Raw genomic sequence first — 13,072 nt, 5'->3', positions numbered from 1 at the left:
GACCTAGTGAACAACACTGAGTCAGCCAGGCAACTGTCTAAGTTTCTTAATCAACTATTCTAGGAAAATATAGTCAAGTGCACAGGACCTGAAATGGTTAAAGTTTTGATAAATTCAGGAGCAAAAATGGGTCCAGATGAGCTGAAATATGGCGAAAAGTCAGGAGAAGGGTAGATTGTAGATTTATGTACCAAATCCTTTAGGATCTTGTAAACCATAATGTGGAGTTCAGATCTTATTGTAAGAACAATTCAAAGGCTTTGGAGAGTTCTTAGTGGAGAGGCAAGATAATCTCTTTTCACTCAAATTGGTTTATGGAAAAAGGTTTGGAAGTGGGCAGAAGAAAAAAAATCAAGCTACTTAGGAGGTTGATATAGTTTAGGAAAGAACAGAAGATGCTGTTAAAAATAACCATGACTCTCATACAAACATAAAATGAACATGTGTCAAAGATGGTATTTAATTCCTTAATTAATGAGAAATCCAGTAAGATGTCACAACTAATTCAAAGGAAGTCAAAGAACACACATACATTAGCAAACAGACATGTTGAAATGAATTTCAAATACAGGAGTTGCAAAACTGGCCAATATGCACAGGGCAATAGGCGATTGCATTTGTATGAATAAGAATCAGTTTCATTACCATTGGTGTTCTACAATTTAAAAGTGTTGTAAAATAGTTCAAAAACTATAAAATGCAGAGATAATGAGAATAAGTGTGTTCAACAAGATATCTAGTCATCTTTTTTGCTCATTTCAGAGTCTCATAATTTTCTTGACAGAGGCTTAGATAAGGACAGTGTTAATATTTACTGAAAACTGTGCTAAATGACAGATATGTTTTGAAGTCTTATCTGATTGAACTTGCTGATGAATTAGAAGGGCATGTGTGTGTTTTTGTGTGTGTGTATAAGAGGGAAAGGCAGAAATCAAGGATGACTCTTAGATTTGTTGGTTAAATCTGTCCTGTCAACAGCTCACCTGATACTTGATACCCAATACCTGTAAACTCCTACACCGGACGGGGACATTTAAAGACCCAGATGGAAGATGATGTTTATAAAAGAGAAACAAGAGAAAACAAAAAGATTCTCAGCTAGAAACAGCCTATCTTTATATCCAAGTTATAAACTGAGGGCTTAGTTAACTCTCAAAGGGAAGCACCTCTCTGAAGCACCAATATTGAGATATTTTCTAATCATCACTCTGGAGGTTCAACCAAGGACTTTACGTACAGCATGCTGGGATTTGAGGACCCCTCAATCTACCTCAGTCCTAAGTGGATCAAATGTGATCATATAATGTGAATGGGTTCTGGGTATTCAGAAAATCCCTACTTGAATATACATATATTACCAAAGGTTAGAGCTGGAGTGTGGGTCAGGTAATGGGGGGATATTTTTTTAAAAACCACAGGTTAAATAGAGGCACAAAGTCTGATGTGATGAAATGGATGGGGGTGGGGCAGAAGTACCACCATGTGAGGCACTTGGAGTGGGGAAGTCAGTAGGGCAAAGCTGAAACATCAGAGCCAGCAAAGACAAGTTTGGTCTACTTAAAAAAATTGCTGAGCATGAGTACTGGCTTGTTATTGCCCTCTTTAATGAGGGGAAATAAGAATAATGCTCACTTTTTAAAAATTAAGTGGGAGGCAGAGAGACAGCCTCTTGCATGCATCCTGACCAGGATCCACCCAGCAAGCCCCCACAGGCTAATGCTCTGTTCATCTGGGGCCACTGCTCTGTTGCTTGGCAACCAAGCTATTTCAGCACCTGAGGCAAGGCCATGGAGCCATCCTCAGTGCCTGGGGCCAACTTGCTTAAACCATTCAAGCTGTGGATGTGTGTGGCAGAGAGAAGGAGAGAAAGAAAATGAGAAGGAGAAAGGGAAGGGGTGAAGAAGCAGGTGGTCCCTTCTCCTGTGTGCCCTGATCAGGAATCACACTTGGGATTTCCATATGCCGGGACAACTCTGATTATGCTCATTTAAAAATTTTAAAATTTTGCTAATAATATGTTCTATGATTTACAGAGCCAAAGAAAACAACTACAAAGAAACATGCCCCAATGTTAATAGCAGTGTCCTCTGGTGGTGAAGATATTGGTAATATAATTTTCAAAGTATATTCTGCACTTTTCAAAATCTCTGTAAGAGCATAGTCATAAGAAAAATAATAACAGAAATATGATTGCAGATAACATGGCCAATAATTCAAGAATATGCCAACTCAGTTTTCTTCTGTGTCTCTTCCTAAGCTGCAAAATATAAAACTGAACACATAAACCAAATCCAAATAAAGCCGCTACATACTTGAAATAATGTTTAGTCCCCAGTCAGACTAGATTAAAAATAATTGTTGATTGTTTCTTAGCATTGTGAAGGTAAAGAAATAAAGGGGAAAAAACAATAATACTGTGGCCTTTTTTACTCTCCTTTGCAAGTTTCAATTAAAGGCGTCTCTCCTGTAGACATGACCTAATCAAGCATATACGACAGCACATATTTAATAACTGATACCAAAGGAACTCACACCACCTGCCCATTGTGAAACTCATTACAATCCTCCCAGGGATCTGTCTTAAGCAACTGAATATGAGACTGGCTTCCACTAAGAGCACATTTCTGAGAGGCTCTGACTGCAGAAGAGATGATTCTGACACTGTCTTCACCCGGTCACCCTAGCAGCCTTCTGGCACCAGCCCACCAGCATGAAAGACAATCTTGTTTCCTGGATGGGTCTTTTGATCCACAGGCTTCCCATGCCATGACTTCTACACATTCCTGCAGGGACAGCCGATGGGCAACATCCTGATTTGTTGCCATATACGCTGGTCCCAGACCCTTTCCAGCCGTGACGGAGAAGCCATTGCTGTGCCAGCTCACGTCCATGTCACAACTTTTGCACGCACACCCCCTTTCCCACGCCCTCCGGACACCCACCCCTTTGTTCTTCTCTACATGCTCTAGTATCTTTTTTTCCAATGTGTCATGGACTTGTTCTAAGAGACGCATCCAAACTTCTTCAAACTTCTTCAGATTTTAATAAAAGTTTCTGAATGTTCTGGAGACCTCTAAAACATTAACCCAATCTGCTAATAATTTTAGAGGAGAGAAGCATGTGCTTATTACATATAGAAAGCCTGACAGAACGGTTTCTGTCACACCTTAGAAATCCTCGTGAAGACCTGAAGTCGACCCAGCGTGTCCTCCTGCTCACAGCGAGGGGACAGGAGCCCGGTTATGATGCTGACATCGGAGCAGAGTCAGGATTGAATGCAGGGACTTTTCATTTATTTTCCTCTCTCTCGCATCCAGGAAACCCACGCTACAAAGATGGTCATGGCGAATTTGACAAAAGTTTCATAAATCCCATTGTTTTGAATTCCCAAGTCTACTTTTCAAGGATGCCTGGGCACTCAGAAGAGAACAGTAATGAGTAGGCAAACCCTGGTGAGGAGAGAACAATGACATTGCTAAGATGAAAGTCGTCCTAGCTTTGGTTTAACTGACACAACTAGGGGGTGGGGGAATGACAATCTACACAAGAGCTGCCCCGAGGAGTTGAGTGATGCCAACCCTTTGAGAGGACATGTGGCTGTGCTTATCTCCCTCCTGACGCCTGCCATCTAGTGTCAAGGGACCCACAGGGTGTTTCCTCCCACTTCACGAGCCAGCCCAGCCAGAGTCATGTGACTGTGGTCTTAAGTGAAGGCATTTTGGGTCGTATGGATTTTGCATTGGCAGGCCTCAGGCCCCTTGGTGAGGCTGCTTAAATGGCCTGCTCCTCTCCTGTCTACCCCAAGATCCTGGATGCTGAACGAGGCGACAGCCCACTGATTGTCCACCTCCTCCATCCCATGGCCAAAGAGCTGTCAGAAACACACGTGGGCCTTCGTTAATGTTTCCAGCCCTGCAAGATCTTTGTTTTCCAGCCACAGTTCACACAAACTTGGTAAAGGCAGCATATGCAGCTGTCCTTTGCTGAAGTCTTGGTACTAATTTTTTCCAAATTCTCTTAACTATTCTTGGAGTCTAGACTGTGAAATTTCAGTACTCTCCAATCTGCCACATCTCTTTTCAAGACGCCCAGGGGTATCTCCTGTCGTAAGTTGATCAGACTGCAGATATGACAGCAGGATCCCTCAGTTAACTGCCAGTCTCGGTTTCATACCTTTCAAGGGGTCCCCACCCACGGGCCCTGTCTTCCCTATCTACTGTCTTGTTCCTTCCTACTCACTCTCTCCACATGTCCTCCTACTTGTGGTGACTGGTTCTTATTTTTATTCTCTCCATTCTGAGGTAACGGATGTGAAAACATCATAAATTCTGAAATTCTATACCAATATTACAGTTATAACTCATTCTTTCCCAATCTGCAGTTCTGTGATTGGTACGTGTGTGCAGCGTGAGTTCACGTGTACTTACGTGAAAGAATGGTCCTACAGCCAGAAGTGAGGGTTTCATTACCCCTTCCTGCACACAAAGGCAGAAACCTATACAGACAGGCAAAGCCCAGACACTTCTAACTAATTACAAGTTTCAGATGTGAGGTTTGTTTGAAGAGACGCATCAGTGGAGTGCTGTCTTAGTCAAGCTAAGAAGCAGGGAAAACTTGTTTGCACTCTTCCATCTCGCCTATTTCGACATGTAGTTTTCTCCACACAAGTACTCCCCTGATCCCTGCTTCCTCCGGCCATTTAAATCCTCCCTGCTGGTGAATACCCCAGCACCATGCTAAGCAACAGCTGATGCTTTCAAAGTGCCCTTCTCCCAAACTCAAACTCCCATTGATGCAGTCCACAAGAAAATGTGACAGAAAAATAACAACATGGCCCTGGCCAGTTGGCTCCGTGTTAGAGTGTTGGCCCAGCGTGTAAATGTCCCAGGTTTGATTCCCAGGTCAGACACACAAGAGAAGCAACCATCTGATTCTCACCCTCTCCCTCCACCCTTCTGCCTCTCACTTCTCTCTCTCCCTCTCTCTTTGCCTCCTGCATCCATGGCTAGATTGGAGAAATTGGCCCCAGGTGCTGAGGATGGTTTCATGGCCTCCGCCTCAGGTGCTAAGAAAAGCTTGGTTGCTGAGCAATGGACCAACACTCCAGATGGGCAGAGCATCACCCCCAAGTGGGCTTGCTGGGTGGGTCCTGGTTGGGATGCATGCAGAAGTCTGTCTCTGCTTCCCCTCCTCTCATTAAATAATAATAATAATAAAATAACAACATCCAGATGGGCAATTTTATGTTTAAGAATTGGATAATTGATACAAAAGGATAATGGTTTTAAAATATCTCTAGAAAATTGTTTGAAAAATGAAACTCTCTGGAGATCCCATCATTTTAGTGGTGGCTATTGGCTCTGACATGCCTGTGGCAATCTCTAATCTGAAGAATGCATAACAGTGAAGTGAGGTAATGGATACCCTTTAAAAACCAGACAAAGTACTGGTCAAACGCTGCTGGGGCAGGAGGTAACACGCAGCTGTCAGAAATGCTGGAAGACACCCATTAAAGCTTGGCAACATGCACTCTTAAATTGATTAGATTATTCCCACCACTGCTATTTGATCATTAAGAAGAAAGTTAATCTTTTTTTTATTCAACTTTTTTTTAAAGTTGATTTATTTTTTTTCTAGAATGAAATCTAAGTTGCCCTGAAGTTTATTTGAACATTAAGAATTGAGACCATAAAGATATATTCACTAAATGGATTAAAAATATTTTAAAAGCAACTTAATCTCTTGGTCATAAAAGAGGAAGAGAATGAGGCAGACAGGCAAGAGGCCAAGATGGAAAGATACAGGCAGGAGAAGACAGAGTCAGAGAAAAATGTAGGCCCTAAAAGAATAGAAACAAAGAAAGATATACCAAGGAGACAATACAAATGTGTGGAAAACATACAAAAGTGAAGCTAGGAGAAACAAGGAAGGCTATATACATATACATATACATATACATATACATACACATATACATACACCTATACCTATACCTACACATACACATACACATATACATATACATACACATATACATCTATATACACATACACATACACATATACACATACATATACATACACATATACATATGCATATACATATACATTTACATATACATACACATATACATACACATACGCATATGCATATACATATACATATACATACGCATATGCATACGCATACGCATACACATACACATACACATACACATATACATATACATATACATATACATATACATATACATATACCCAGTGACACTGTGCATGGAAGACAGGTTGAAAAGCACAGAAAAAAGGAAGACACTCTTTTTCTTTTTTCTTTCACACAGTGCAGGAGGCTGGAAGACCAAGGTCAGGTTGCCAGCAGGGTTGGTTTCTGGTGAAGCCTTTCTCCTCGCTTTGTTGATGGCTACCTTCTCCCTGTGTCTTCACATGACCTTTTCTCTGTGTGCATTGGAGGAAGAGAGAGGTTGAGAGAGATGAAGTGGGGGACAAACAGAGAAAGAGGGGAAGAGAACAAGAGAGTAAAGGAGGAGAAATAGAGGAGGGAGAGAGAGAAAGGAGCAAGGAAGACACTCTTGAAGAGACACTGTGGTGGCTTTGTGCTGTGTCCATGTGGGTAGGCTGAACTACATTTCCCAAGTTTTCCCTCCCTGTTTCCTTCCAATAATGGTGGACCACAGAGACTCAGGTTTGGAGGCTGGAGCGAAGTCATTGTTATAGGTCACACAACCCAACACATCCTCTGGTCACCTTGGTGGGGTGAGACAGTGGCCAAGGACACTACTCCTCCACCTTTCACTGAATTCTCCTTCCAACTTGTGTGTGTGTGTGTGTGTGTGTGTGTGTGTGTGTGTCCCATGATAAAGGACCTGGCTTCTGCAGGAAAGCAATGCCATCAAGGTGAAACGCAACAATAAGAGCTGACACTTGTAGGTTCCAGCCTGTTCCTGTTCTCCTCCACTTACATGTATCTTCCCATATCCTTGTGGACTTCAAGCTTTCACATCAGACACAAAGGCAGTAGCCACACAGTTTCTGCTAATCAGCTTCCACAACTGCATAAGGTCAAACCCCTATAATGAATTCCTTAGTATCAATACATGAATTCATGAACATGCAAATGAATGAATGAATATAGCACCTAGGGGATCTGCTTTTCTGATTGTATCTTGACTGATATAGACATATACCACGAGAAAAAACCATGTTCCTAAAAGTTGATGAAATAATTCCCGTAGTGTTTATTTAACCTTTAAGAACTGTCAGCCTGCTGGTATAGACACCCCCTCATGTACTGGAATTCAGTTCAGAAACAGAGTCCCATACATGTGAGCTCCCTAAACATTTTTTGACTAAGTACTTATTTTATCCAACAGAGTCTGAAAAGAGCAACTGGAAAGAAATATCCTCAACTAAATAGAATCTTCCTAAGACTGGCTCAGACATTGTTACCATTTACTTATGTTTTATTAAACATTAAGTATGTGACAAAAGTATTTCCAAAGTACATGTTCTGACATTTAATGGTGAAATTTTGTATCTCATCATTTCTATTTTGAAGTCTTTATGGGTGACTGAGTCATCCAAATTATCTTCTTGTTTGAGTCATCCTTATGTAAAAATTGACATAATTTGAAATGCACAAAATTTAATAATTTTTACATCGTCAGTACTATTAACCATAAGAGTTTCTTCTTTATGATTTTTGTCAGTAATAATAAAGATCCTAGACACAGCTAGTAGTAGTCAACAGTCATTACAAAATTCATCTTGCAAGGGCAACATACATTTCTACTTATGTCCTTCCTAAACACCTGCCTACTTGAAATTGTCTTCAATTTCACTGGAACAGAAACAGGGTTGAAATTTTTAGCTTTAGATGGTTTGGGTCCACAGTCTACAGTTCTTCCAATGGAAATATAATCTTAGCCACATATATAATTTAAAATTACATAGTAGTGGCATTTTTAAAAGTAAAAATACAAAAAAAAAACCCACAAATTAATTTCAACAATGTATTTTACTTAAGTCAATATTTTCAAAATAGTCTTTTAACATAATCAATATAAAAATTATTTAGTACTTGACCAGGCGGTGGCGCAAAGGACTGGGATGCAGAGGAACCAGGTTCGAGACCCCGAGGTCGCCAACTTGAGCGCGGGCTCATCCAATTTGAGCAAAGCTCAACCAGCTTGGACCTAAGGTCGCTGGCTCGAGCAAGGGGTCACTCAGTCTGCTGAAGGCCCATGGTCAAGGCACATATGAGAAAGCAATCAATGAACAACTAAGGTGTCACAACGAAAAACTGATGATTGATGCTTCTCATCTCTCTCCGTTTCTGTCTGTCCCTATCTATCCTTCTCTCTGTCTCTGTAAAAAAATTTAAAAAGATAAATAAATAAAATTTAAAAAATTATTTAGTGATATTCAAATCATCTTCATACTAAGCAGTCTTTGAGACTCAGAGTCTATTTAAAATTTCAGCACATTTAGAGAGCTCACTAGTCACACTTAACCCAATACTGTATATGTTAGACAGGGTAGTTCTAGCAAGTCTATGGGGTGAAGGGAGTGGGAAGCTTGAATATGTTTACTAAACTTAGGTAGCAAAAGCACAAGGTGATTTCCACCCCCAGAGACTGAGAATGAGACAGGCCAGGAGCTGTTTCAGTGATGGCAACACCCTAAGCAGCCTAGACAAGACCCACCCGCCTCCTTAGAGAGAAGCCAAGGCAGAGAGCACTCTGGGTTAAAGATCCCCTGCCCAGGCTTGTTGTCCCCATGTTCGCACAGGCCCGCTTTAGAATATCTCTGACCACAGAGCCCTGTGGAGTGGTCAGGGGCTGACCAGGCCACATCAGATCCTCTTCTGTGACAAGCAGGCCCGGCTGGCACTTGCAGAGAGTGATGTGGCTTGCATTGGCCCCTTTTGTGCCAGCAGAGAGGAGCTATTGGGGAGCAGAGAGGAGCACTACTGCAGAAATAAGGTTCCAAGGACAGGCAAACAATCCGAGATGTTCACACCAACGAATCCAATAGGTCACATGGCAGATGAGCCTGACGTTCTGGTGACTAATGAGAGGGGCAGCCAGGCTGAGGTGCAGGAAAGTGAGAGCCCCTTCTTGGGATCTCTTGGCCATCTTCTTGGGATGCATGTGGCCATCTAGATCTCAGGGTAACAGCATAGTAGTACCTGCCGATAATGAATGTCTCTGGCCATCACCATGACAACAGAAACTACAGAATGACTACAATTACAAATAGGGTACGCCAGCCCCTGTTCTACAGTTTATATTTTATAATTCTATAATATAAATATTTTAATTCCCATTTTAAAGACATAAGGCAATGGAGACTCCAGAGTAACTTGTCCAATCTCACACTACTAGACTGTAGAGAATTGAAAAAGGAATGCTATACATATGATTCCAAACAGTTACAGTAGAGATTAGGAATAATGTAGAAGTCACAACAGCATAACACAGAAAGGGGTTTCTTTTTAGGCAGAGAGAGGCCCGTTTCCTGCAACACATTGTACGTGTTGTAGACTTTCACAATACTATCGTTAAAGTTGAGGTCTTGGCTGCTTAGCTGGAGATTGAATTTCCCAGGATTCCTTGCAGTTAGATAGGATCATGTGACTAAGTTCTTAATAACATGTGAACAAACATGGTATGTGTCACTTTTTGCCTGGAGCCTTAAAGCTGCAGGAACGCCTCTGCTTTCTCTTCTCTCTTTGACTGCCTGAAACCTGAGCATGTCTGCCACTTAGTTTTAACCATAGACACGATGATAGCTCCCCATTGTCTCAGAAGGAACAGGACTGTTCCAGTGACCACGAGGATCAGATTTTTTCTCCCCTCCAGGATAGCTTATTTTAAAAATATTACATAAGAGATTAAAAAGTATATATAATATATTCTTTGATTCTTATTTGGGGATTTTTTTTTATTTCATCAAATCTCAATGCTATATGCACAGATAAAGCAGAAACTGCAGAGTTAAAGCTATACATGTATGCACTGCAGCAGGTGGAGAGCCCTCCCCATCACGCCATCTCCTTATTTTAGCCACACAACTAAACCAATATGGTGAATCTCTCCCAATAAAGAAAGACCTCAAGGACTTTGAGTGCCCAGAATTTTGGGGAAATCATTTCTTACCTTATGTGAGCAAGTATGACTTAAAAGGAGGATTATGCCTGTCATAGGTAAATTTTATAAATTTTCAGAGTTAAACTAGATATAAAATTAGTTGATTTGCATTCTATATTTATAAATAAATATAATGAAGTATACAAAGCCATATGGCAAATATACAAAATTGTGCTAAGTGCCTGATTTATAAATGTTCAGAGAGAATTGTATAAACACTATCTCTTAGACATGTTTCGAAATTAAATGCAAAATGATCTGAACAGTTTTTTAGAAGACAAATTTTGCATCTAAGACAATTAATTGGAGCCATATAGTAGTCAACTAGTGCTAGGATAGTGCTAGGTAACAAGCAATTCTGAAGTCCTCCTTAGCCAACAATAATTAGCATCTACTTATCACTATTGGTCTAAAGACAAGCTGTGGCTCAGCTGGAATCATCTACTGGGTTCCAATTTACAGGCTGACTTCAAATACGCTCTAGCTACAGCCTGACCTGTAGTGGTGCAGTGGATAAAGCGTCGACCTGGGAATGCTGAGGTCGCTGGTTCGAAACCCTGGGCTTGCCTGGTCAAGGCACATATGGGAGTTGATGCTTCCAGCTCCCCCCCCCTCTCTGTCTTTCTCCTCTCTCTCCCTTTCTGTCTCTCTCTCTCTCTTCTCTAAAAATGAATAAATAAAATAAAAAGAAAAAAATACGCTCTACATTCCTCCTCATTCTTTTTGGAACAGCAGACTAACTTGGATATGCTCTCGTCATACAAATGCAAAAGCACCGGAGTGGAAACACATGCTACTTCTCACAGCCTTGACACTTCCATTACACTTCATTGGTTAAAACAATTCCTATTGCCAAACCCAACACCAAGAGGCAAAGAAATCCATTCCAGCCATAACAGGAAACATTGCCAACTCACATGGCAAAACCAATAATGACCCAGCTTTTCACTGGCCGAGTTTAAATTTGTCTGTCTAATTCTAAGACTCATGCACTTGACCCTGAATTATGGTGCTCTGAAATACTATTTTGTTTCTCATATATGTGGAGTCATTTAATCCAAACAATATTCTTAGGAGGTAGGTATTATTGATTCCATTTTACAGATGAGGAGCTCATTAAGGCTGAATAACACAGCACTTCCCCATGTGTCACCAAAAGGCACTTACTGTGTGAACTACTCAGAAGGCCTTCACCCTTTGTGTGGTGTGAGGGCCACCACACAAAGCAGTAACACCAGACCAAGCCCTCAGGATAAACAGATTAGTGAATACATAACCTTTAACTTGAACTCCCAGCGCAAGTCAAGTAAATAACATCCTCAGTCAATTCAAATCACACATGTCTTGCTTGATAAACAATGAGCTATTTTACAGCATTATAATAATTCCCAGTCACACTCAGCCCACCTTCTTTTCGTCATTGTTATTTGTTTTGGTTTTACTTGGATGGCCAACTTCAAGACATATTTTTTCTCCAAGAATCAATAATTTATTTATTTTTGCTTATAAGGACATACACACACACACACACACACATATCTATAATGTCAGAAGTCATGCTTGTTGCAAACATATACTGGTTAGCTTGTCCTTTAAGACACAATGCACCACCTCTGGTGAGTCTGAATACTAGATTTGAGGCAGCATGTTCTATCTGTTGGGTCATAATTTTGATTATGTTTTGTTCTATTGCATCTATTTTAAAGAAATCTTAGCTGATTCATGCAATTAGTGCACTATAAGTTGGGTTAGTAGAACTGAATATTTTCTGAAAATAGCTGTCATAATCCTGGTGAATGGAGAAAAGAGTAGAAACTTTGATACTAATAAAAATGCTGGACAAATAAGGTTCTCAGTAAGAGATAAGGCTAGTTTAATAGTTATTCTAATGAAGGGGAAAACATTGGAAATCAATAAAATATTCTTCTGAAAAGCTTAAGACTGATCTGAACCATTTTTAACCATTTCCAAATGAAACACAATGTAAACAGTCTCATGTGTGTTTTATGAATGAAGAGTGCTTCAAACTTCATCTTTCATGTCCTACCAACACCCTGCTTTGCACGGAGCTACTCAGCTTGGAGCTTTCCGTTCCCTAGAATCACACATGTAATCTACTCACTCTTTCCCACTTTTAATAAAGTAACTTTCTTTCAGTGTACTGATATCACATTTTTAAAAGAGACTATAAGTATCCATGCAAAATGGATTATTTTTTATATAGCTCCATATTTTTAGGTCCTACGAGGTTAAAAGAAAAAGTAGAAACAAGAACACTATCACAAAAGTAGATTCAAATCAAACATTTCATATACAATTTTCTTTTGCAGCCTGACATATTTCAGATCTATTAATATAATTGACAGTAAATTCTTCAGATAGACTGACTAGGCAGTGGTGCAATGGATAGAGCATCGGACTGGGTCATGGAGGACCCAGGTTCGAAACCCAAAGGTCACTTGCTTGAGCACAGGTTCATTAGGCTTGAGAGCAGGCTCATTTGGCTTAAGCAAGGGATCACCCAGCTTCAGTGTGGGGTCACTGGCTTGAGCATAGGATCATCAACATGACCCCATGGTCGCTGGCTTGAACCCAAAAGTTGCTGGCTTGAAACTCAAGGTTGCTGGCTTGAGCCCAAGATCGCTGGCTTGAGCAAGGGGTCACTCACTCTGCTGTAGCCCCACCCCCCACCCCACTCTTGTTAAGGCACATATGAGATAGCAATCAATGAACAACAAGGTGCCACAACAAAGAATCAATGCTTCTTATCTCTATCCCTTCTTGTTTGTCCCTATCTGTCCCTCTCTCTGACTCTGTCTCTGTCAAAAAAAAGAAAATCTTCAGATAAAAGTTATTTTTAAATGGAGATTATGCTACCTGCACATGCAAAATTCTAAAAGTTTTTTA

Source organism: Saccopteryx leptura, chromosome 1, assembly GCF_036850995.1.
Source record: "Saccopteryx leptura isolate mSacLep1 chromosome 1, mSacLep1_pri_phased_curated, whole genome shotgun sequence".
Classification (NCBI taxonomy): domain Eukaryota; kingdom Metazoa; phylum Chordata; class Mammalia; order Chiroptera; family Emballonuridae; genus Saccopteryx; species Saccopteryx leptura.
The sequence above is the reverse complement of the archived record's forward strand: the minus strand, read 5'-3'. Positions refer to the sequence as shown.